A 24911-nucleotide genomic window follows, 5' to 3' on the forward strand; every position below is an offset into this window, starting at 1 on the left:
TGCATGAGCACTATTATTTTACAATATACGATAAAATATGCAACTGCTTTGGAGCAGTAGGGTGCTCTGATGTTAGATGGAGGTTAAGCGCTACAGTTTCCCTTTCCGTTCGCAATCGAAAGCCATTTCCTGTGGAGCCTAAGTGGCTGATGATCTGCCTTTCTGCTAATCTTGATTGGTAGGCATTTCTGTTTTGGATAATTTGGGATGAAGTCCACCAAGTAGTTGGCAAACTATTTATTTCACTGTGGGCTGTTCTGTAGTGTTAAATACGTTGGCTTTCGCTTTTTGAAGAATCTGACTGTGTGGCTTTCATTGTTATTACACGTCGTAGCCGATTAGTCACTGCCATGGTTTAAGTGGGAAAGCAGCAGGAAGTGAAGCTGCCAAAGCCATCGAATACATTGTAACAAGGGAAGCAATGAGACTAAACGTTAGGCGGTAACCGTTTGAAATATGATATATTGTCAGATATTTAGAATTTCGCTAAATCACCCTCCATATTTTTTGGATATTGAATAAATATATCTCTAGTCAGCAAATATTTGTTTAGATGCAGCACAATGGTGGCAAATATTTAAGTGAGCTGGCAACTTACCGGAATTCCCGTTTTCAAGGAGGAGTTCTTTACCATTTACATACATGGGATATAAGAGCAAGGAAACCCTGACAGGACATTCAAAAGATACTTTTTCGAAGAAGTCTAAATACTCATTTTACCAATAAGGCCAAATAAGTTGTTTTGGTATTTCCAGGGACCTCAATGGCAATGGATTTGGTGGATGATTTTAGCAATGTCAATTACGTGTGGAGATTCGGAGAAAGGTTCTTGAGTAATAGCAGATGAGCTTTTTATGCTTTCGTCGTGTGGTTTCTTTATGAGTTCATTAAGATACTGTCGAGCGCTCGAGCTTATAAAAATATTTGCATAGCAGAATTCTAATACCTAAAATCGAAATCTTCAGAAGGGTTATATGGTATATGACAAGATATATGTTTTAGATTGCCTGCACTTCAGTCTTTCAGCGTTCACTGGAGTATAAATAGCAATTTGTGTTTCTGTAAGACAAGTTAATAGGACCTATATGTTTCGGATGCTAAAAATAATTTCGATAGTAAGTATTTTAGCACATGATCTATGCGATGGGAAAGATACGAATATGTTCGCACTTACTGATTAATCTTTGCAAATTCGAACGAATATTTCTTCGATAAAAATGAAACCACGCTTATGTACAGTCAGCGATTCCCTTTACTTTGTATACACCACAAAACCAAAAACTTGACAAATGACCGCATCCCTTTGGTCATTAACATTACTTCAATTGAATTTCGAACATTCTATTACACTCCCACTCGAAGGCGTGCAACTACTTAAGTGTGTGTTGGAATCTGCTGGTGACATTGAAGCATTTTATGGTATTCGCATACTCTTGTTCCTGTCAGTAGCTTTGTCACTTTCACTGTTGCAATTCAATTTTTATTTTCCACTCTGTTTCTCCAGCGTTCGACCGCTTACACTAAGCAGTCAGTCTACAGACGGCAGTGATTTGCAAATTGAATTTAATGTCACATTCATCACATTTTTATGGCAACTGCGCTCCTGACAGCATCAGTACATTTTCTTCAAATCACCGCAGAGATTACAATTTTGTGAATTGTGTGGGTATACGCAGGTATGAGGCGTTTACTTCTCTTTTCTTTTTGCCAAATTTGTTGAAGAAATTTACAAAGCGATGAAGTTTTAGTCGAATTTAGTGTTACGTTGCTTGTTAGGAGAATTTTTGAGATTTAAAGAATAAATAAACATTAGATTTTATAGACCAAAAACTATTATTTTGCCATAAGAATGTTTAAGATATTGTTGTTAATATTTTTTTTCTTTCAAGCATAATCTCTCGAATAATTTTAATAACTCATATACATATACTTTATTATTCTTGAAATAAAATACAAAGTAAAGAAATTCATGTTCTGCTAAGCTTCTATTCTACTTCTGTATAGCTAAGTATTATTAATGGGGTTGTTACACGCACTTCCTTTCTTACGACATTCACTTCCCGGAATTAAGCAAAGTCACCTTTTGTCAGCCAAACCCATAAACTCAAAAACAAATATGGCTAATAATAAGCACTGCACAATCGTAAACGTAGAACATATAGTACATGTGGATTTGAATTAGAAAAGCATGTGGGATTTAGCCTCACATTTGCGTGAGTATAAAATTTTACTATAAATATTCGCATTTTCAGAGTGTATGGGCAAAATGAAGTGTTCGGTAGTTGTGTGTTAATATTGAATTCTACATTATAACACACTCATTTGTAGGACAGCATATATAGTACATATGAATGCATGTACCTCCTTACACTCGTGGCCACGCAAACCTTACCACTAAATATTTTCAAGTGTTCTGCATATCTTACAACACTTTATAGCGATACTTTTTCCGGTATAGAAATTTTTATTTACAAATAAGTTAATAACAAGTTAATTATCAAAAATATTAAAAATTAAAAACAAAAAACATTCAACTATAGACAAAATCATTTGGAAGGTAGGGAGCTTTACAAAATGTTCTCGAAATGTAAGAGACGGACATAAGATGAAAAAATTATATTTTTTATTTTTTTAATTTAATTCCATTTACCCTATATTTGAAATTAATATTTAATTTAATTTTTTTTTAATTAAACACAAAGTTTAGTAGGCGTATCCGTTTAAAAACAATAAAATCGGGCGCTTTTGCATAAGCACAGAAAAGCTAATCTGTGTTTTATTCATTAAACGTAATAAATTAAAACTATAATTATAATTATTAATGCATAATTAACTGGTTTACTTGTGCTCACCAAAAAAATTAAAAAAAACCAAATTTAAAAATTCTTTAAGAATGATATTGGTTTAATTTTTATTTAATTAAACACGGTTTAGTAGGCGTATCCGTTTAAAAACAATAAAATCGGACGCTTTTGTATAAGCACAGAAAGCTAATCTGTGTTTTACTCATTAAACGTAATTTGATAAATTATAATTAGACCATAATTGGGTTTACTTGGCGAGCAAAAAAAAATTAAAAACCAAAAAAAAATAACGAACTTGGTTTGAAATTTAAGAAGATGGCGTTCGTGTAATATAAGCATTTGAGAAAGATAATCTACATACGATTTAAGTGAGTAATGGCCAAATGTGTCTACTTAAGCAAAATGCAGTTATGTTTGTCGCTGCAACTGCTGTTGATGTAAATTTGGATGGCATGACGTATACGCAACAAAAATTGCATAACCAACTACAAACGTGCATGTGTGATTATTCAATTTGTTGCATTATATCATATATCTATAGATTATAATTACATATAATTCGCCATCTTAATGGTAATGAACAGCATATTCTTTATCTGTCCTGTTTTCTATAAATTAAAGTGAAGAATAAGAATAATTTTTTCAATGATAGTCATACGTGTCTTTTTAGAATAAAAACTAATTATAATATAATGAGATTGCCATATTAATTTATTTAAGCAAATATGATAAACATATATTTTTACATTAGCCTAATCTGAAAGTTCTACAATTCTCTTGGCACTTTCCTACTCTCAAATTCGCATTTTGGTTTTTCGTCTTTCACTGCATGAACTACTGCACTCAGCGCTTTTTAAACTCTTTGCGGCAAGAATGTCCACTCATTGCCGCTCACGAGTTTTAAACAAATCACCGAAGGAAGAGCAAACCGAAACGTTCTGTACTTGCAACTTGTTGCACCAATGTAATATAATGTTAAAATGCTGGATAAACACAAACTCGCTAATATTAAAAACAACTTTTACTCGAAAACTAACATACCGAGATCACCCCCTCACTTCCTCTTTCTTCGATTGGCGCTAAATCACAAACATAAATTCCATTAAAAGCGACACTTCGGTCTTTTACACTTTTTAGTTATTCCAAGGTTTCTCACGGGATCAAAGTCACTCAGAGTGTATGCCTGTATCTTTATAAGGATAAAATTACTTTCGGAAAGTTTAGAAATTATAAACAAGTGTGCACGACAGGTCGTCGCGTAAACTGTTGGCTGTGAGACAGCGAGGTTGGTCGATGAAGCGCTTGGCATTGCTAAGTTTTTGCTGAGATAACCTTTGAAATCTTTTGCTGAACTTCTGTGAAATCTGAGCATTATGGTAACGAAGCTGGAGTTGAGAACTCTTTTTCATTTATTATGAGCTGCGGCATTTAATGGTGCAGTAGAGGACTTTTGTAGCATTTTGTGGTAACAAAGAATTATATTTTAAAAATATCAAAACAAATTTCAGGAATTCTAAATTGTGCTAAGCTTAGAAGTGTTGAACTTGCAAAGTAGAGTAGATTCTGGACAAAACAAAGTTTTCGATGTTGGGAATTTAATTATTATTTAAGTAATTATCAACAACTCAATGTTGAAGAGAGAATAACACTGCGAGAGTCACCACGGTAATACTCACGTTTCACCGTCCCCTTTACACACACTCAGCATCAATATTTAATAATTTAGATTTCCTCCAGGAGACTATATGTCAACGAAAGAAATTTTCTGCGCTAAAAATCACAATTTGTTCTACTTTGTAATCTACAAATAATTATTATCTCCTTCGGAAACTACAAGTGACGCAATTAAATGCTCTTTGGGTTTACCACTGCACCCTCACTAACTTCACTCGCGGAATAAATACTCAAATTTAACTGCACTTAAGGACACAAAGTCTCAAACCAACTAGGTATTGTGTTAGATTTTAGCGCGGAATTTCAGACAAGCGCCAGCAACAATGCGGTCGCTTGTTTACTCAGCAAAATAGGAAGAAAAGAAACGACGTTCATTTTGGAAAGTTTATTTTAACTTATTATAAAAACAAACTGAAATCAGAGAGGAGATAGAAAGGAGACGTAACATAATCTACTTTCCGCACTACATTTGCTCTGCACTTCGTCTCGCACACCAACATTTAGTCTGTATTAAAGGCAACCAAGAATGGGTGTAAACCAGCACTTATTACAATCCTTCCCAAATCGCTCGGCCCTCCAGACTCTGTTCCAAATTGTTAATTTGTACTCAACTGTCAGACACACTTAAATACTAGTATGTCTATCGAAGTATTGCTCCTGACTCCTGAATTGTGGTAGAAATATTAGTTGTCTTCAGGATTCAATCAAGTCCGCGTTCGCTTGGGCGTATGAGAAACATTTTTGCTTGTGGTCGCTGATATTCCTGGAACCGTCTCTCAAGTGACCAGCTCAGCTAGAAGTCTTTTGAGTTAAGTTTGCGCAGCCAAAATTTACTTTTATTCAATATTGCAATTGAATCAAATGAAGAAGGTGAGTTTGGCTTGCAACTCGCAAATGCATTGGTTCATCAGCGACCACTGGAGTCTAGTGCACAGAGAGTAGTGTAACATCCGAATTCGCTTTGATTCATTGGGGATCGCTTTACCTTCTCTACATCCTCACATTACGGCTGCCCTCAACCATATTGCATTGACTTTGAAATCGGCGGGCATTCAATTTTTAATTTTGAAATTTATGCAACCGCCGATTTCATTTGCAAGGCATTTCATAAGTCATCCGTCAGAAGCAGCAAAAGCAAACAAAACGAAATGAAAATTTCAACAATTTGCAATTTAACAGCGAAGAGGTGAACATATTTTTTCACATATTTGGACAGGTTGACTCAAAATGAAATTAAAACTTCAACGGAACTCTAGTATGAATGCTTGAATTGGCCGAAACGTCCGCCCGCTATGCCAAGTATTGAAAAGCAGTGAAACGTGGCTGTGCGTCTAAGGCGATTGTTCGGTGAACTAGAAATGGGAGAATTTTTCAGTTATTTGCACTTCACCCCCATGCGGGCTGTTTTTAATCTGACTGCAGCGCAAGTGAATATCAGCACTGTCACCACAATCATTGAATTTTAAATTTGCCGTTTGAATTACTGACATAAATTTTCAAATAGTATTTTCTAAACTCAACTTGGTGACTTCCAATAAGAGTGTGTTAGTCTTAAGCTTTAAACTCCATATCAATGTTACACATACTTAATGGCACTCACTGTAAGTTAGACTGAAGCTTCAAAAAACCGATCAACTAGAACAAATGTTAAACTTAAATCCTAAGCAGTGCCGACACCGATATAAGGTAGCAATCTAAATTCTAAATACTCATAACCTTACATATATAAGACTGGGTTTAATGAACTATAAAATTCAATCTGCACAAATTGAGCAAATTACAAGCAGCAAACCACTCTTAATGCTTAATGAGTCTTTTAAAAGCCGATGTGAAAACTTAAAAAAAAAGAATTTACCATTTGCTTTTATACATATCCAGAGTTTTTTTAATGGCTTATGAATAGAGCAAAGAACACAGCGGTGTTTGGTTGCACATGTATGTAGAAATGGATGTGTTACAATATGGTACAAGCAAGAACTATTCAGACAGGTTGCAACCAAAACCAGCCGTCGACTCTTAATGGTGTTTACATAACTGATTATAATGCGATGAGTGTCGGCGATAACACATTTATGCATCCATAAGAGGCATGAAGAGAGCTGGCAGGCAGAAGCCGTTTGGCGGCGTCGTTAAGGTCTGCCAGCCATGCCATACCAGAAGCGAAGAGGCAAAGAACTAGCGAGTTTTATAGAGAAAAACTCCACAGCATAAATTATGCAAACGGCTCTATTCTTTTCACAAACTGTTTTCACGCCCACACCTACAACGCACAATCATTCAGATTCGGTTCTGCTCGGCTCAGCTTGAACACACACTTTGAAAGTACAGCTATTATGGGAGTCGGCAGAGAGAGGGGAGGAAGACCAGTCGTCAAACAACCGTAAAAGTGAGTTTAGTAAATTGCCGTTAGCGTAAACATAATAACGATTGTATGTTATTGAACTTATCCGAGTTTAGACTACTTCGAGTATGTAAACATTTTCAACAATAAACTTATTGAATAAACTTATTGAAAAAAACTCGTTGACTGCGCCCAGCAAAGCTTCGATCAGTGACAGTAAATATGACATTTTGTCTTACCCTTTTCAACTGAATTTTCCCCTTTACTATATTTATTATAATTGTACAGTTGCAGAACTTTTTTTCAATAATTTGTCGGAATGTGTACTCATTAGGCCGGGTCGATTTGTGGGGAGGCAAAAAAATCGCCCATTGCTCTATGAAAATCATATTCTAGGGATCAAAATAAGAAACTTTGCCGAAGGAACCATACCTCTGAAACGAATTCTAATGTCCCCCAATTTGAGCCGAACTTTTGGGTAGGGTCAAATTTTGAAATAGAACTGAAATTACCATTTCATTCTTATTACCTCTGAAAGTGAGGAGATATAAACTTTAATTGCACAAGTTATACGGAAATGATCAATTTGAATGATATAAATATCGTATTTGAACCACCATTCACGCGAAGCATTCCGTACGATACATTGAAACAATATTTAAATCAAGATGATCCACCGTTTAATGATCCAAAAATTCCATCACACATACAAGGAACGGAACGACATGTTCAATTGCTAGCTAGCGTTTCCAAACGGGTTTTTCCGGAAAATGTAGAGGCTGTTATGGCGACGACATTAGAGAGCCGTGCGAAATTGCCCACACGTGAAAGTAAAAAAGACTTCAAAACAAATAAATTAAATTAATTTTTTCATTTACATATGTTCTGACTAAATAAATTTCTTAAGCGATAAAATAGATATTATTATAAATAAATAAATAAAAATAAAGAAAAAACATAGCCATTTAGCTGATTTTTTCATGTAAAGGCCAAAAATGGTGATTTTTTGAAATGATTGTATGGGGAACCCCCCAGGGGAGTTCCAGGGGGTGTGCCACTGGCATGGGTGGATCGGCCGTCCAAAGTTTGTGGGGGTAGGTCATACATTTGGACTCGAAAAACTTGAAAATACACTTCGTGATATAATTATTCTTTAAGCCATTTGAATGCCGACAGACGCTCTCAACATGTGTGTTCAACCACGTAAGTAGCCATAATTTTGCTAATTTTAGTACACTGAACAACCGACAACAATAACACGATGCAAGTAATGCACAACCAACACGATGCCTACGGCTATAGATTAATACAAATATTCTCACAAGTGCCTTAAGTAGCAAAAACCGCAGCCTCAAAGATGACTTTAAGTGCGGAAGAGGGAAAAAGAGGAAACGAAGCAGAAACCTGTTAAAATTAGAAACCCACAGAAGTGGGGTGTATAGGCCATCGTACACATTCTTAAATCTCAAAGACTTGTTATAAAGGTAATATCTGCAATTGCCTTGAGCGGTTTCAAAAACTTTTTCAAAAATAATATTTAAACACAGATTGCGTGTTTTTATTGCATGGTTATAAAGTATGCTGTTAAATTCGTACATCCATGTGAACCTTTTTCTTATATTGTTCCATTAAAAACATTTGTGTATATATTATTTCATGCTTATGTATTTACTTGTATATTTACTAATTTAGACATACAAATACAAGTTATAGTGGCAGTTGATTGATGGTGCTTAAATCATTGTTTACTAATGATGCAGAAATTAGAGACATTCCAAAGAGCAAAGCATGTTACTCGAGAAGATTGAAAATAGAATATTGGCTACAGTTTCTTCTGTGATTAATGATATACAACACGTACCAGTTCCAAGTTTAGTTAAACATTTGAAAGACCCCTAGGCGTATACGTAATTATTAGTTGGCAAGATGGAAGTAAGGAAATTCTTACTGTTACTACCGTTCTTCGAGTACTCTTCATATATTCATGCAAACACAGTTCATTCGAAATTAAATGAAGTTGTGTTCTTATATGTGTGTTAGATGATTTGTACTCATCATCATAACATAACTAGTTAGTTGTGCTAGCACAAATGGGCTATTTTACAAAAAAAAACTCATTATTCCTTATAAGTGGCTTTCTAGTTAATACAGAATGTAAAGCAAAAGGCCGCATTGCTTGCTTAGTGGAAAAGAGTACACATGAAATAGGAAAGAACACAAACAAGAATATTGTTGCACATCTATGTGGCATGCATTACGTAGCCCATATGCTTCTAACACACTGCAGGTCCTAAGTTATTCAGATTGGCTCCGAACGATGTTTACAGTGCTGATTATAGGCCATGAATTATGCCAACACACAACACTTTTAGACACCCACATGCGGCATGAGATAACTGACTGGTATTTGTAACCCAAATGCGGCTAGTAAGAGGTCTCATAATGCAGGCAACTGGAGACGAAAAACAAGAAGTAGGGAAGTCACTGCGGCTATTTGTAGATAAAAATAGCACGGCACTGATTATGTAAAATTTTTTGACTGTTTTTGCTCATACACATTGTATTATTTCAGGCATATGATGTCAGCGCAGTGAAATATGACATCTTCCGAAATCAATGTTGGCATAATTCATGCTTTTATATGGGATTATATTTGTTATATTCATTTTATAATTTCTAAACGTTTTTGCGTGAATGTACAAGGTGCTTTCCAAAGTAAACAGGACTTAAAAAAAACAGAACAAAAGGTTTTTTCGGTGAAATCAATTCGTTTTATTCAAAACAGTCTCCTTCTGCTTCAATACAGCTTATTGCACGGTCCAAACTGTCGAACGAGTGTTTTAGCTCGCACGCAGTCGACATATAGATGACGCCACCAAGGGGCGCTAGATTCAAAAAATCCTGTTTACTTTGAAACGTACCGTTTATGTGTTTATATGCCAAAACCACTAGAAAAGTAATACACAAAAAGAGAATGTAAAATATAATATAATATATATTAGAAATTTGTCAGAAAAATGTTTTGCCTGCATCCCACATAGCTCCAGCTCGATAAACAATAACAGGGAAATGTTTGTCTTTCGCCCGGCCAACAACGAGCGTGCACGTGCGGCGGCGCAGCGGTATGCGCATTTCAATTAACTCATTCCTCACCATCAAAGGATTAAATTGCGTGTTACACAGCTAGTGGTTGTAGGGAAACGATCTGAATATGTGAACCTAAAAAGGTATATATACCATCGCCTTCTATGCCGTAAATAGTAATTCAATGCTGGCTGCGTGTTGGCGATATTCGCCGCATCTCATGTGAGAAAGTTAAGTTTGTGGGGAATTGGGTGGAGAAGCGGTTACATGTTTATAATCCGGCATTAGTTTTTGTTATAATGACATTGGTATTATTGTCGTTTCTTTATTGTTGTATTCCATGATCAGCAACGCAATTTTGTCAAAATAAAGTGAAAATTTGCACTTGCGCATCTCATTTGCTTCATTTAAATATATTCATGAAATAATTTTTGCTGATTACTGCCACAAATGAAGCATAAGCCTTGTTCTGAGCACCGGGATATTCTCAACACCGTGTTCAATAATACATCACAATCATTTTCGATATTTTGAACTTTTTTTTTTAACGAGTGTGTGCTCGGAATGTCCGTCTTTGTGCTGTTTTGCTTCACGCAAATACAAATACTGACCTCGAATGGTTTTTGATTTTCTGACATTTCCATTCATGGACGCATGAATTTAAATAGATTTGCTCACCTGAGAGCATTAGGGTATATAATTTTGACAGCGCGCGCATTTTTAAAACTTATTTATTTGAAGTGCATTCGTGTGTGTCTAAATAAAATTCAAAGCTCCGCTGCTTATGAATTTGCTAAGTGGATATGTCTTTTTTTTCATTTTTGTTACATTAGGCCTAATCACGAGATTGTGCTACATTCGACGTCACTTTAAAAACGTTTTAATTATGCATCTTTGCATAAGCTTTCGAATACTTCTCAATTTGTTATTTTTCTCAAGTAGCTTAAATATCTCTTCACTCTTAAAAACACTTAGAGCTAATTTAATATATACCAAAAGTTCTGATTTACGTCAGATTCCTGTTTTGTAAAATCTTATATCCCAACTATTTCTTGACATTCTACATTCCATATTCTTGATTGTCACAGATGGGCTTGTTAGTTTGTTGGCACTCCAAACTTTTAGGTTTTGCTTAAAACTTCAAAACTTCTCCCACAAAATTTGGAAAATTTATTGCTTGTTTTAATCTTACCTGGAGTTCTATTTTCCGTTTTTATGAAAGAGAAAAACTTTGATTTATTACATTTTTATTTTTATTAAGACTTGAGATACACATCAGCTCAAGATATAATGAAGTGATTGATGTCTACTCTTCTTCCTAATACATACGTAAATTGCAAATGGCATATTGTTACGCGTTAATCGTCAACAACAAAATCTTTTGCCGGTTTAAACGTGGAAACGGAAGTAGTAAAATTGCTGAAATATGAAACTACCAAAATTATAATTCAAAATCTTTATTAAAAGTGCAACAATGACTTACTCAGGCTCCCAGGAGAACACCTCAATGCGTTCTATGCTATTGCATTCAAATATGGGATCCTAATTGATGCCTACAGCTCATAATGTTTTGTTTTATCCCGAGCTCTTAAGCACCTACTACTACTTTTGAGGTCTTGGGAAGTTCCGGCTCGTCAGCCTGCAAAGTTATTAGAAGTGAGAAAATGTAAGAGACTTTTAACAGAATGATTTAAAAAAATTGTATGTGGTTAGTTAGATTGAAAATAACCAATACTTTATTTATCAAAATAGTCCAATTTAAGTTTAGATGGTCGTCCTGTGCCGTGGGTAGGCTGAGGCGTATGAGCAATTTGAGCAAAGTTCGATATCTATCTGAATTTATGGACGTATGGACATGATTTTTTCTGGTGCTGTCGTTGAGTTGCAGAATTCATAAACTCTCTTAGGGCTTCACCGGAGAAACTGTGAGCATTACTTTCCTCATTCACTCTCGCTCTCATATCGAGCATAAATGAGCATATAGAACATATTTAAATATTTACTATGAATTCATTTTTTTTGTTTTGTTGATGCTTTTCTCAAGGAGGTTACTACGTGAACACAGTGCACGTCTGCGTGATTCTGATATTGTTCTTACCTACTTATCTGCTCAGTTATTTCCAAACGAGTCTACTGCCACCTAAATTCGGAATATTTTACCGTTTTACCACTTCGCCATACCAACATAAATTGATATATACATAGTACAATATTTTACTTTTGGTTGTAAGCGCTTTGTCGTATTGATCACAAGTGATGACGTTTTGTGGTGTTGCCATTTGCTGTGGTCAAAAAAAAATTGTCAAAGTTTCAAAAATGAAAAAAATTCAAAAAATATAAAAAAAATCAGCCAACTCCGGGATTGGCAGGGATAGTTGTCAAATCAATTGAAAAAAAGGCAAACTATCAAAAAATGGCAAACTTCCAAAAAATTACGATTTTACTTAGGAAACCCGATTATTTTATATAATTGATCGTGTTAGATTTTTTTCGTATATTTTTTCGAAGAGTTCATTCAAAAACAAAAATTTTTTTTTAAAAAAGGTCCCCAAAAGTCAATTTCTACAAAAGTTATAGCTATTTGAAAATAAAAAGCCATTTTTTTGAAAAATTCATAACTTTTTTTGAAGTTGGACAAAAAAGTTTGAAAAAATTCTCAAAAATGTTTTTCAAAGGGTAGAAAAGGATGGATAAGCTTCAGCAAAATCTAAAGCGGTCGGCTTCAAAAGCGGTCGATTTGGTATGGAATACCCCATATACTCTTTCTGTTACGCTAAGTTGTTGTGTGTCTTGCTGAAGGAGACGAAAAAAAAGCCCATTCCGCTCACCGCAATTCACACCAATAACACACTGTTAATGTTGGGAATGAAAAACATCGGAAACTACAATCAAACCTCTCGGGCGCCACCATGGCGTATTCGCGATTTCAAAACGGGAAAGCATTAACAAAAGTGTTTCAGAAAGGAAGGAAAGAATGTTAGCAAAATGAAAGGTGGAATTAATAAAGGTGACACACAACTCGCAGTGCAATGGACCAACACTCGCTTTCTGCCGGAGGCGTTTCTCTGAGCCAAGCAACAGTTTAAAGGAGACATTTGCTGTGATTTAATTTTCGTTTTTGTGATGTCCTATTTTCCTCAGACTCAGGGGGTTTGTTGCGTTATTTTGTTTTTATTTTATCAGTGACTTTTTCACATTTTGATCGTTCCCTACGGCACTTTGTTCCAACGTACTATAACTAATTAATCGTAGAGCGAAAGTAGTAGGCGTTCCTATTGTTATTTTTGTCGTATAACGGATATTTTGTATCCATTGTTGGTAAATTATTTTTGTAATTGCTTTTATTGTTGTCAGTTAAAGGTGCTTTTGTTAAAATTTTGTTGATTATTATTTTATGAATTTCGAATAACTATAAAATTACTGCTAATCTTCTCCGAAAATTATGCTAATTTCTATCAGATAAGCAATAATTCAAATTAAGGTAAAATTACTTGTAACAGCACTCCGAGTTCGATTATCTCTTTACGAGTTTGTGTATATGACCATTGTAAAATAAAAATAAAATAGAAAGGGGTATTCTCACAATCGCCAGTGAAAATGTTACACAAAAGAAGGTATCTACTCATGCGTATGTGAGAAATATGTCCAAAAGAGAAATTGTGTGTGAGTAGTGGTATTTTACCCCACAATAAGAAAAACCACAGTTTAGGTCCAATTACCACTTTATGTTGCTTGCCATCCCGTACCTCTATCCATCGACACATATTTTTCGCTTTGCGAATTTATCTTTTTCCGCAGTCACCAATTCCATCACTGAAGCCTAAATTATAATTCGCCTTTACTGCATGGTACTCTTATTTTTTTTTTTTTTTATTTTGCTTTATCCATCTGCAGTGCTTTATTGATTCTTATATTGAAATTTCCAGATTACCTGCTGAATGCCGTTGTATTCATGGGATGCATGAGGTAAACCAACGTTATATTGACCGTTATTGGAAAAAAGAGGTTCAATATTTATAAAAGACCAAGTTAAAAATACCAATGTCCACCGGAAGTAGGCAGAAATTTGAAAAAATTAGTAGATGAGCTGGGTCTTGCGAGCAGCGATGGTGCTGAATAATAAATTTTTGTTTGAACACCAACAAGTGTTCATTGAAAGCAAAGAAACCGCGATGTTTACTGCACATATGTATATGTACATACAAGTATGTATATGTATTTCACTCAGAATACCCATACATCAAATACACAATAACCTAAAAACCATTAAAACCACCAAAACCACAAAAACCCAAAGGACAAAGCTTATTTTGAGGCTAACGCCAAAAGAAACGGAATGACACTTTGTGTCTAACCAAAATTGTGGAAGACCACAGAGTTAACTTAACAGAGACCTCTCTATGTCATCCATTGTTCGTACACAGGGGGTGTTCCTATCTGTCCCAAGCGATTCCAGCAAAGCAACGCTTGCTGCTGGTGTCTCTGCTTGTTCTTGATATTTAGTGTGATATTATTGTTATTGTTGTACGTACTTAGCTTGCTATTGCTACCAGCCAGTGACTTTGTGCCAGCACATTTAAGCAATGGAAATTTGTGAAACGGCGGTAATGCAGAAGGATATGGTGAGGAGGTGAGACGCGGCGAGGAGCCTGTGGGATTCACCGGCTTACCCAGTAAACCGACATAAATTAAGGTAAGTTATACTCATCTCTAGATAGGAATGGTTTATATAAAGGACAGAGCGCGGTATTAAGTGATTTTAACCTGCCCCTAAATGTATGCTATGTAAGAAGACAATATGAAGTTTGAGGTAAAGTGTTGTTGGGGAGAAAATGATTGGCCTTTATCTTGTATTTTGAATGTGTATTAGTGGAACTAGGAGGAGGAGGAGTTAAACAATAGGAGCACCCTCTTACTTGTTTCCTCGTCTTCACACCAACCCATAAGCACCTTAAATATGGGTATATTCTATCAGAATTAATAACTGTGCAAGTTCATATTTAAAATTAAAATTTTGTTATTGCAATCAACCACAAATATTTACTGGCAATATTTTAATACTATAGATTAAGAAGTTTAACGATTTTTCTAAAACATAATATATAAAGAATTAATGAAAGTCATAAAAAAAATATTAGGAAAATGTAGCTTCTATTTCAAAGAAAATGTCAAAATACCTTACATATTTTGTATAGAATATAAATTTATTAAAAAAAAACTATGGAAGGAGATAAGATATGTGATAGAGAGTAAGCTAACTTAATCTCACTATCTGGCGTTAATCCCATAATCATAGTTGCTGAAGTTTGTGCTGCTGCATTGGGAAAATGGTTGTGGGACGAAATTAATAATTAGTCAGCAGTCGGTGGCGGTGGTCAGATTTTACAAACAGCAAGAACATCAAGAATCGGAAAAAAATCAACTTTCGGAAAATCTAAAACGTTGACAATGGCTGAAAATCGGGTGCCCTTACTGTCGTGTGTGTTTAGTTTCGACTGTTACAAAGTCTTTTCAGGCCGATTAGGATAGACAGCAACTATTTTGGCAAAGGCGGAACAATGAACTTGGAGTATTTGACGAACAATTGTGGGTGCTTTGTTATCTGTTGTAATGCGGTGTGAGGAATTTTAATTACGAAGTTGAAAGAAATAAATTAAGAAATAAACACATACAAACAGTTATATTCATATATTATACCGTACATAACATCAGCAACCACTTTGCTTCAACTACACAATTCCACTGTTTTGCGACTCATTTAGCTTCTTCACCAGTTTTAGTGCAAAATTTATTATTCCGTATTATCTCAGCCAAAGTCTCGTGTATTTGTGGAAATATGTTGCTCATACGTAAATGGGCAATGTAGTATGTTCTTCTATATGTATGTACTAACAAGTGTGTATAAACGCTTACAGTGCTGTCTTTTGGCTGAGCCTACCACCATTAACACCCAAATTGGGTTCATTTTGTAACATTTGCATAAGACAATGCGATTAGTGTGAGCTTTGCGGTGAGGACAATGAAACTGAAATTGAATATATTTCTTTAAAGAACAATAAAGTGCGAAATTGCTTTACAAATTAATCAGCCACTGAGAAATAATATTAAACTGCTGACAAGGTACAAAAAGTTAGCCAGCCAGCAGAGAACCAGTGCAAAATATTTCTTAAACGGTGTATTGTGAGATACATATATAAATGCATATGCATTTGAATTAATGTTTTTATATTATACTGACTTCCTCTTAATTCAAAAAAGTATTAAAATATTTAACAGCTTTTCGACATCTGGTTAAATTCAATATCTCAATATCATTTAATCAACCACTCATTCATCGCATTTTACTCTAACCTTAATTTGGCAAGCTGAAAACTTATAATGCCTTAACGAAACTTAAAGTCTGGAGATTTAAAAATAAGTAAGGCTTATCCTTAAAATCACAGCAAAAGCAAATGAAGCCGATGATATCGGCCATAGAGGATTTTTAAGAAACTTGATATGCGTGGGCTCTTGTACACGCACGCTTATTTACAAGCAATAATAAAGCTACTAAAGCTTGGATGTCAATAAATGTATATAGCTCGGAATATATGCGACTTTGACTGAAATTTACACGAATAAGTAACTTAAAGTAAGCGCCATTTTCGCATTTTATAAGGCACACAGATAATTCCGGTACTTGTAGACACGAAGAGCCCTACCTTTGCTTCGTGGAAATGGCTCGGCGTTGCCAAACTTAAGCTTAACTATTTGTCCGCTTAACCAGTTTAGTGTCCATAATTTGGCAAATTTTACTATCCACCATAATATCATGAGCATACGTGGTATAATAGCAGTAGGGATGCTTTGGTAATTTCAACAAAAGAATAACACACACTTAAATTAATGTGGTATAGAAATACCACCATTTCACATTATCCGTACACACATATTTTATTGATATATTGGCGATGCCAAAGTGATTTGTTGGGTTTATTGAACATTTACTGAAATTGGTTAATATGTGAGGCTTTGGATTGAGAGGCTTACATACTTATAAAGGAAACTAATTTTGTTTGAAAGCAAAATAGAATTGGGTGTCTTATATTCTTAAGGAGGGTTTGTGGTCACTTAAATTAATGTCTCTTGTTGGGAAATACTAAAAACACATTGGCTTCGTTTCTTGGAGTTTTCATCGCTCACTAAAGTACATAATCACCTAAAACTACAACAGATTTCGAGAACCCAACTAAAATGGAATTTGTCTCCAATAAATTATTAACCCACCTCTTGTCATGTAAAAGAGCAAGATTTGTTTACCCGCATTTTAATTTTTCATTTTAAATTATGTTAATTGTCACCACATTGTGCAAGCACTCTTGTTTCCTTATGAAACTTCAGGGACTAAATTAAATGCCTGAATTAAAAAAAGAGATTTATTAGCTAAGAGCTATTAAAGTTCGCAGTGAAGAACTAATTTCCGCATTATTGGCTTCCCAATTCGAAATTGCAAGCTGAGGTTTGTGATCAGCGAAATCACATTTAATTGCTTCCTTTGCTTTGCAATGCTTTCCTTTCTGGCACGGGAAATGCTTAGATTTCATTAAGTGAGTTTGATTGCGGTTATTGATGACACAAAACCACAATCACAGAGAAAATGCTTGCCATTAACACGCTTCAAATCAATATTTGCACAAACTTGATTATTGCTGAAACTATCAACAGTCGAACAACAACTTCCTCTTCTGTGTAAGTGTGTATACCTATTTTGCTTTGAATCCACTTCACGACATTTGTTTGCATTTAATACATTTGGAGATGACGCGCAAAGAGACTGGAACTTTATCAGCAATGCACCAATGTTAGCAATATTGATGAAAACAATGCTTTACGTTGAAATTTTATCACTTTATATACACCAAAAACTGTGCTCTTCACTTTTTCATCAACACGAATGTAATGTTATAGCACGTAAGGAATAGTATGTATACTAAGACTCAAATCCACAAAACAAACAAAATATTCAAGCTTAAAAAATTAGTTGATAAATAACTCCCTTAACGGTTATGTCGACAGTTGTCACAATGCCACATTAGCGGCAGAGAATACTAATTTCTTTCCTCGCAATTTCCACAATGCCTCTTTGCTGTAATTTCTTTATCGCACCATATTTCTGGGTACCCTCAGGAAAGTAGAAGATTTTTGTGTCACACCTTTAATACTCGGATGAAAATGGCCTAGATTTAATGAAGATTTGCGTTCATGTTCAAAAGTTTTAAGCTCAGATAGTATTTGATAGCTACGAGTTGTAGCTGTTCTAAATTGCCACGACCGTGTGACGTGTGATCTGCTTATGATGTAAATATTTTGGGCGCATTTAACTTTTCCTTGTTGTTGCTGGATATCCTTTCAAGCTTCTGTTGAGCAATTTTGTGCAATGACCTTTTCAAATCGACTGCGTAGGGCGAACAAATTCATTAAGATGAAGGCGTAACCCTATTTCTGACAACCTGGCCTTTGAAGCTGATTTTGATTAGGCTTTCACTCTCGCCCTGCCAAACCTTTTTGTGGTTCGAAGAGTATATGGTGCATACATTGATACTAACGCATGAGCTCGTAACAACAACAATAAAAATATTAAAAATTAGTAGCACGTTGATAGGAAAAGGACGTTTCGAAATTAATATTTTATTAATAATCTTGAAGTGACTTAAGCTGTTTAGGAAACGATGATTCATTGAGTAGTTGATTGTGTATAGTCTGCACACTGAGCTTAAAAGTATTTCCTAACCCTTTACACAAACTTATTTTTTTAATAATTTGAATTATTTTACGCTGTCTGCCATGTATGTTTGTATTTGTATGTATTTTATGTATTTTAAAGATCTTTCAGTAAAGAAATTTAAACTGAAAACAAGTTAGAATTGCTTAGCTTGATTCATCAAAGCCACCGTATACTTATATATTAAATGCATATGCTCATAAACCGTAAGACTGTGGCTCACTTCATAAGTAAATAAGCCAGCCGAACTTTTTTGCTCCATGTTGAGTACATTTTCACTTATGTTATTCGATTACGCAATCATTAAGAGTCCATATTAACTGAATGAACAAATATACACGTAGACAACCTCATATGTGGCACGTCCTCAAATGTATTGAAAATGTCAAGGACGAGCATCTACTGAGCAATGCGAGTGGTTAACAGTACAGTCACGCCTTGTCCCAAGTGGGAACCGTGTGGCCACGTGCACCAGGAGCTGCTGTCACTAACAGAGAATTCGAGATTAGATGGATGATAAATGGAGTGCATTTGTACTTCTATGTGTTTATGGCCGTGTGAATGAACTGGCGTCTTCTCAGTTGTTGTTATTCAGTGATACGCATTTCATGTTTCATATACAATTACATTTCATATTTCATATACAATTTTGCTTTTATTCTCGCATTGGATTCCTCGCAATTGCCTCAATTCCCATACAACATCTCTCTCTCTCTACATTCTCGTAATTGTACATTGGACATGAATTCATGCGAATGTATGCGTGTATGTCGCGACATTGGTGACACACATTTTTGGGCATACCAAAAAAGGTCAGCTTTTAAAAGTATATAAGTCAATACCCATTTAGCTGTATGTGAGTGTCTAGTGCATTTTTATTTTCAAGTCACTGCCAATGCGGATTCTATGTTCATGGTGTTGATTTATTTTTCCGCTGTTCTTCTTGCAATTCCTGTGGTTGTGGCCTCAATGCAGATTGCTATTTGCAATGACATACTTGTGCTACTGCGGCGAAAAATAAGTAATATTGTCATAGCATTTATTTATTTTCCTTTCGCTTTCGTTGCAGCTTTGCTCCGTTCCTTCGGCTCAGATAAAAATCTTCGACTTTAGAGCTCAATGCATTTTGGAGGTAAAATCACTTTTGCTTTTGCAAATACGACAATTATTGTTGTTGTTTATTGTTAATAGTATATTTACAGTAATCGTTCTGGTTCCTTGACATGAACCTGCAACCGAACATGACGTGTCTTCAATTTGCATTTGGATTCAATTTGACGTTTCTGACAATCAAAATGAAATCTTTTGCGGTAACAATTTTGTATATGCGGCCTGCAATATTTTATTTATTATTTATGGCTATACTTGCGGTTTTTAAGAAATAGTTGTATGCATTGAGTTTTTAAGCCGTTGAAGATGGCGCATTTAGATACACACAAAAACGTTTTTAAAATTGTGTCAACCGATAGAATATGGATAAGGAACTTACATCCTTTGTTGATAAAGTCTTTATTTGGTTTATTATTACTGTTTAAATGAGTTAAGCATCTGCCCCCTCTACCCAGAAAAACTGGCACACACTAATACAGCACTTCCGATGACAGCACACTCATACATCACCACACAACGCAACTTACATCTCCATCAATCATGTGTTTAACAAAAAGGCTGGGCAAAGGATTATGGACACATTCGTTCGCTTTCAAACTCATCACATTACTGGCTCAGAACATCTTCCGCTTAGAGCTCAACACCCGTCCCGCGCGCTAAGTCAAGCGATTTGACAACAACGATCTGGCGCGCTGTTATACATACAGTAATCATTTAAGTTCCTTTGTCAACCGAAATAAGTGTCAAATATATATTTTAATATAATACGATTTGTAAAAATACAAAACCTTTTTAATAAATTAATTTATTATAATGGCATACTAAAAATACCCGGTATTTTTATTCCAAATGTCCGTGACAACTATTTAAACAATTTATACGTACATAGTGATTACCAATTCAAAAATAGGGATACATATGTATCTACCAGTTACAAATATATTCAATTACTTTTTCCGATTATGTACTAATTGTTGGTGTTATTAAGTTGTAGTAAATTTTCATAAAATTACATATACAATTGTGTGTTGAAAGAGTTCACTATCAATCATTGAATTACCCTTTTGACCTTTCCTTTCCGATTCGAAGGGTTCCATTTTTCAAAGAGAGCGATTACAATTATTGCTATTTCACTATAGATGGATTTCCATGCTTGTGTACTTGAAACGTTCATTTATCTGTACATATTTCGTAAATAAATCTGGCTTCTCAGTACGCACTCGTGGACGAGCCATAAAAGGTCTGCGATTAATTAACTCCGAAAATTTTCAAATATATATACATATATGTATAAATAATCAGAGCCAAATCGATTTAATTATGTCCGCCTGTCTTTCCGGCCGTCTGTCTGTTTTTGACATATCGATATAAAATTTGCACACCCACACAAACTGAAAGACCAGCATCAAGTTCTTATAAGGAACATTTTGTATCTGTGAAGGGTATTTAGCTTCATGAACGTGTTTTCTTGTTTAATATTTGTCATATGATTCAAAGTGAGTGCGTCGTCTTGAATTCATGGTTTTATCCCACATCCTATCGGTTACATTCCGTTATCAAATTACATGTTTGCCACAACTAATGTAAAGTGCCTTAGAGTAAAAAAAAACAGTCAAATTCTCATTTAATTCACGAACAGCGTGGCCAGGCTGTATTATAAAAGTAAGGGTACAAGCTTTTTAATTACTTCTTTAAATAAAGCTTGTGTATCAACTTTGTGACATTGTTCAAAAGTATGCAACAGGAAAAGAAAAATTATTACCTGTGACATTTAAAAATTTTATCCCTTTACTCTAAGCACACCTGTTGCCCTCTTAATTACACATCCTTACTTTTAATTATTGTCACTTTCGCACTTTTGCACTTTTCGAAATGTTTTCTCGCCCTTCAACAGTTATGAATTCAACAAGCCCGTAGGAAGCAAAGTTATTCTAAATCGTAGGAGAGGCAGAGTGCGGAAATAATTCAAAAACTTTACAAGGACTTCAAGTGAGTGCGTATTTGTAAGGCAGCGGTGAACTCAGTGAGCCGTTGTGAACATTGTCTTAATTTCTGTTCAAGTAGCGCGCCATTCCCATTTTGTTGCATGACTTCCTGTTCCTTATTATTTTTGCTCTGCTTGCTTTTACTTAGAACTGCTTAAAGGCTTTAAATAAACTCTTGGTCAGCGATATTGCCATGACTTAAAGGACTTAAATGACCTTAATTTTAAAGAAACAAATTACGAGCTTAGCAAAATAATACTTTGGATTTAAATTTTATAAAAGTTGCAATTGAGAAACTTTTCACTGAGCAGCAGACACAATCGACATGCAAATAACTGTTAATTCTACATACATGAAGGAAATAATTGCCATTTGATTTCTTCATTTCTTGATTTCGATTAATATTAACATTTTTATTTCTTATTTGCTCATAACAGCAAAACGGAAAAGCGAACCCAGGACAGAATTCTCCATATTATTTACAATATTATTAATAATAAGATGTGTGTGTCGCGCTTTGTCCGCATAAAATATATCATTACCGAATTAGAAATTCACAAAACGTTTTTTGGCCTTTCATTTGTTGGGCATTTGGCAAATTTTGTTTGGTCAAGTAGAAGAAAACGAAATCGAAGCATAAAAATATGACTGAACAAATATCAACAATGAGTCTCATTGGTCTAAGCATGTTTTTTGGATTGAATGAAATATTCTCGTAATTTATTTTTAATAATCAGTTACGCTGTCATCGCTTGATAGGATCCATAAACTATTATGCAAATAGAGCGCCAAAAGAGAGCATTTAGCCAAAAGCCTTCCAGATTGGAGCTTAGAATAGAAATGAATATAAAACCTTTACAAGGAAGGCAACCTAGCGTAATGAATGTTCCCTTAGCATTTGCACAGGTGGAGGCGGTGAGACAGAAGCGGAAAGGAGAACATTCAGAATATTACCCTTTGTCCTTACTTTCACGGTTACAAGGCCGATTGTTATGAGCAGCCACAGGCGAAAGAATGAACAAGAAAAGCTTTGCGCTCGCACGTGTTGAGGAAGTGCTCACAAAGTGAGGAAAAAATAAATAACAGCCTCAAAAGTGTATTTTTTAGCAGAACCTAATGTAGCAGCGACGCTGGAAATGTAGTCACAAGTGAAGTAAATATTAAAAAGCAAAAGCGCAAAAATTAAACACAAACTATTCCTCAGAAAAACCGAAACTAATAATACTGAAGTGCATTCATTAACCTGCCTCACTTGACACAAATTAGATATAGCAAGGAGAATAAAATCAAGGCAGATTTAAATTTCTGAAAACGCTAATTAACTTCGAACTAATGACTTTTGGTGCGTACGTTTCAAACTTCATGATGACGCTAATGTCGCTGTTCTCCGAAAGGCACGTTGCGGATCCTTGTTCTGTCACTTTCACAACAGATATTGTAGATGTTGGTTGTGTAACGGAAACCGTGAGCTGAGGCGCGAAAAGCGCGAACACCTCTTAAAAGACACGCCTGTTCAATTAAATGTATTCTGCTATGGGGGCTTTAAATTTTTTTCTACCAGAACAGCAACAGACCATCGCTAGATTAAGAACTGCACTAACACACACGCAACCACGTCGTAGACTGAAAGCCGATGAGTATGCCTGAACGGTATAAAAATTTTCACTGAGGCTTGCCACTCATCGCTTATTCGCAATTAGGCATTTAGTCAACGCTATCCCACCACAACTGCACTTTAATTCGCTTTTTTACTACAAATTGATTACTTAGGAATAAGCTAATAGTATTCTTTAGCTGCGCAATACTTGGAAGTAAAAATTTGTTTTTGTGAAATTTTTTCTGCTTTCTCTGGGCTTTGCTTTAATTCTTTAATATATCGTTCTATTTCCGCATTGCTAGTTACTGCCGACTAGTAACGTACCGGCTTTTTCAGGTCTACGTTTTAAACTGTACTGCATCTTCGCTGTGACTGAGGTAAGTAGCCAAGTCCCAGCCGAGTAGCCGGAAGCGGAAGGGCAAATGCGACCAGCGCGGATGTACGAGTATTTGAGTGCAAAGGCGGCGCTGCTCAAAATGCCAATTTATGTGTTTGTGTTAGTGCTGTTGCTGTTGCTGCATCCTTGAGCACAGCACTGGTGTCCACGTGGCCTCTTTCGCAGCTGCCGCAATATTTACCGAGTATTGGCTTCAGGGTTCTCTGGCTGCGCTTTGCTTTACTGTTAAAGTCGTTGCTGTTGAAATTAACAGAAGAATTTACACGAAGTTTACTCTCTTGTTTAGTCGGCGGTGACAATGCCTGTTTTCTTCTGCGAGATTGGGTGGGCTCCATTAAGCTAGTGTTAAATGAAAATATACATAAAAGAAAAGAGAAACGAATGCATTGACATAAAGAACTATTAGAAAGTTGTACTAAATTTCAAACCATGCTCTCAACTCGCAACTCTCGCTTTCTCTTTTTCTTATCATCAGCTCAAACACGATCGCCCCGTTTACGAGCTCAGTCCCAAAAACTTCAAGTGTAAACAAAGAATCGTCAGCTAAATACACAGTCACGTGTTCTTACCAACCAGAGCACATAAGTATAATGTAGTTAAAGAGTTTTCTTTGAGCACGTGAAATGCGATTCCTCCCTACCATACCAGGGTAGGCGAAGTTGCCTTTTTTGAGAATTCTTGACTAAATAGTACTGGGCTGCGACGATTGAGTAATAAACAGATTTTCGCGAAAGTAGTAGTAGTAATGCAGAAATAACATTTAAGGAATGATGTTCTATAATTTCGGCAGAAAATCTCTGAAACAACTATTTTATCATAATATTATGATTGTGTATTGAAGATCTGATCAGTTAAACTAAATTCATAATAATAAGAATAAGCCAACATTTTTTTCTATAATGCGAAGTGATGCTGAACAAACGGAATCAGATTCGTCTCTGATTTTTTTTTCTTTAGAGTAAATGTTGTATAAAAGCAATCCGCTGATCTCGTAAATATGACTAAACTCGCAGAACCAATATGGGGTCTTTAGAATTTTGGGAGATAATAATTTCTATATAAAGCTCATCATTACTTCCCATTTTCTGTGATCAATTTTATGGGGGTCTTTTTCAATGCCTTATTTAGCAAAAATTGTTGGCAAAAGTCCCAAGTGAA

General features: G+C 35.3%; 1 long non-coding RNA gene across 5 annotated transcripts; it reads right to left on the bottom strand.

Moving 5' to 3' along the window:
* Positions 1-11133: 11133 nt before the first annotated feature.
* On the bottom strand, positions 11134-23716 carry LOC126758662 (uncharacterized). 5 transcript variants are annotated; one of them, XR_007666871.1, is made up of 6 exons: positions 23110-23716; positions 21537-21975; positions 15377-15928; positions 11639-12185; positions 11387-11542; positions 11134-11322 (listed from the first exon to the last, which is right to left on the bottom strand). It is a non-coding gene; the product is annotated as an uncharacterized LOC126758662 (long non-coding RNA). The 5 variants fall into 5 exon arrangements; XR_007666870.1 differs by having other exon boundaries at positions 11387-12185; XR_007666874.1 differs by having other exon boundaries at positions 11134-11335; positions 11387-12185.
* Positions 23717-24911: the final 1195 nt, after the last annotated feature.

This window comes from Bactrocera neohumeralis, chromosome 5 (genome assembly GCF_024586455.1).
Source record: "Bactrocera neohumeralis isolate Rockhampton chromosome 5, APGP_CSIRO_Bneo_wtdbg2-racon-allhic-juicebox.fasta_v2, whole genome shotgun sequence".
NCBI classification, from domain to species: Eukaryota; Metazoa; Arthropoda; class Insecta; order Diptera; family Tephritidae; genus Bactrocera; species Bactrocera neohumeralis.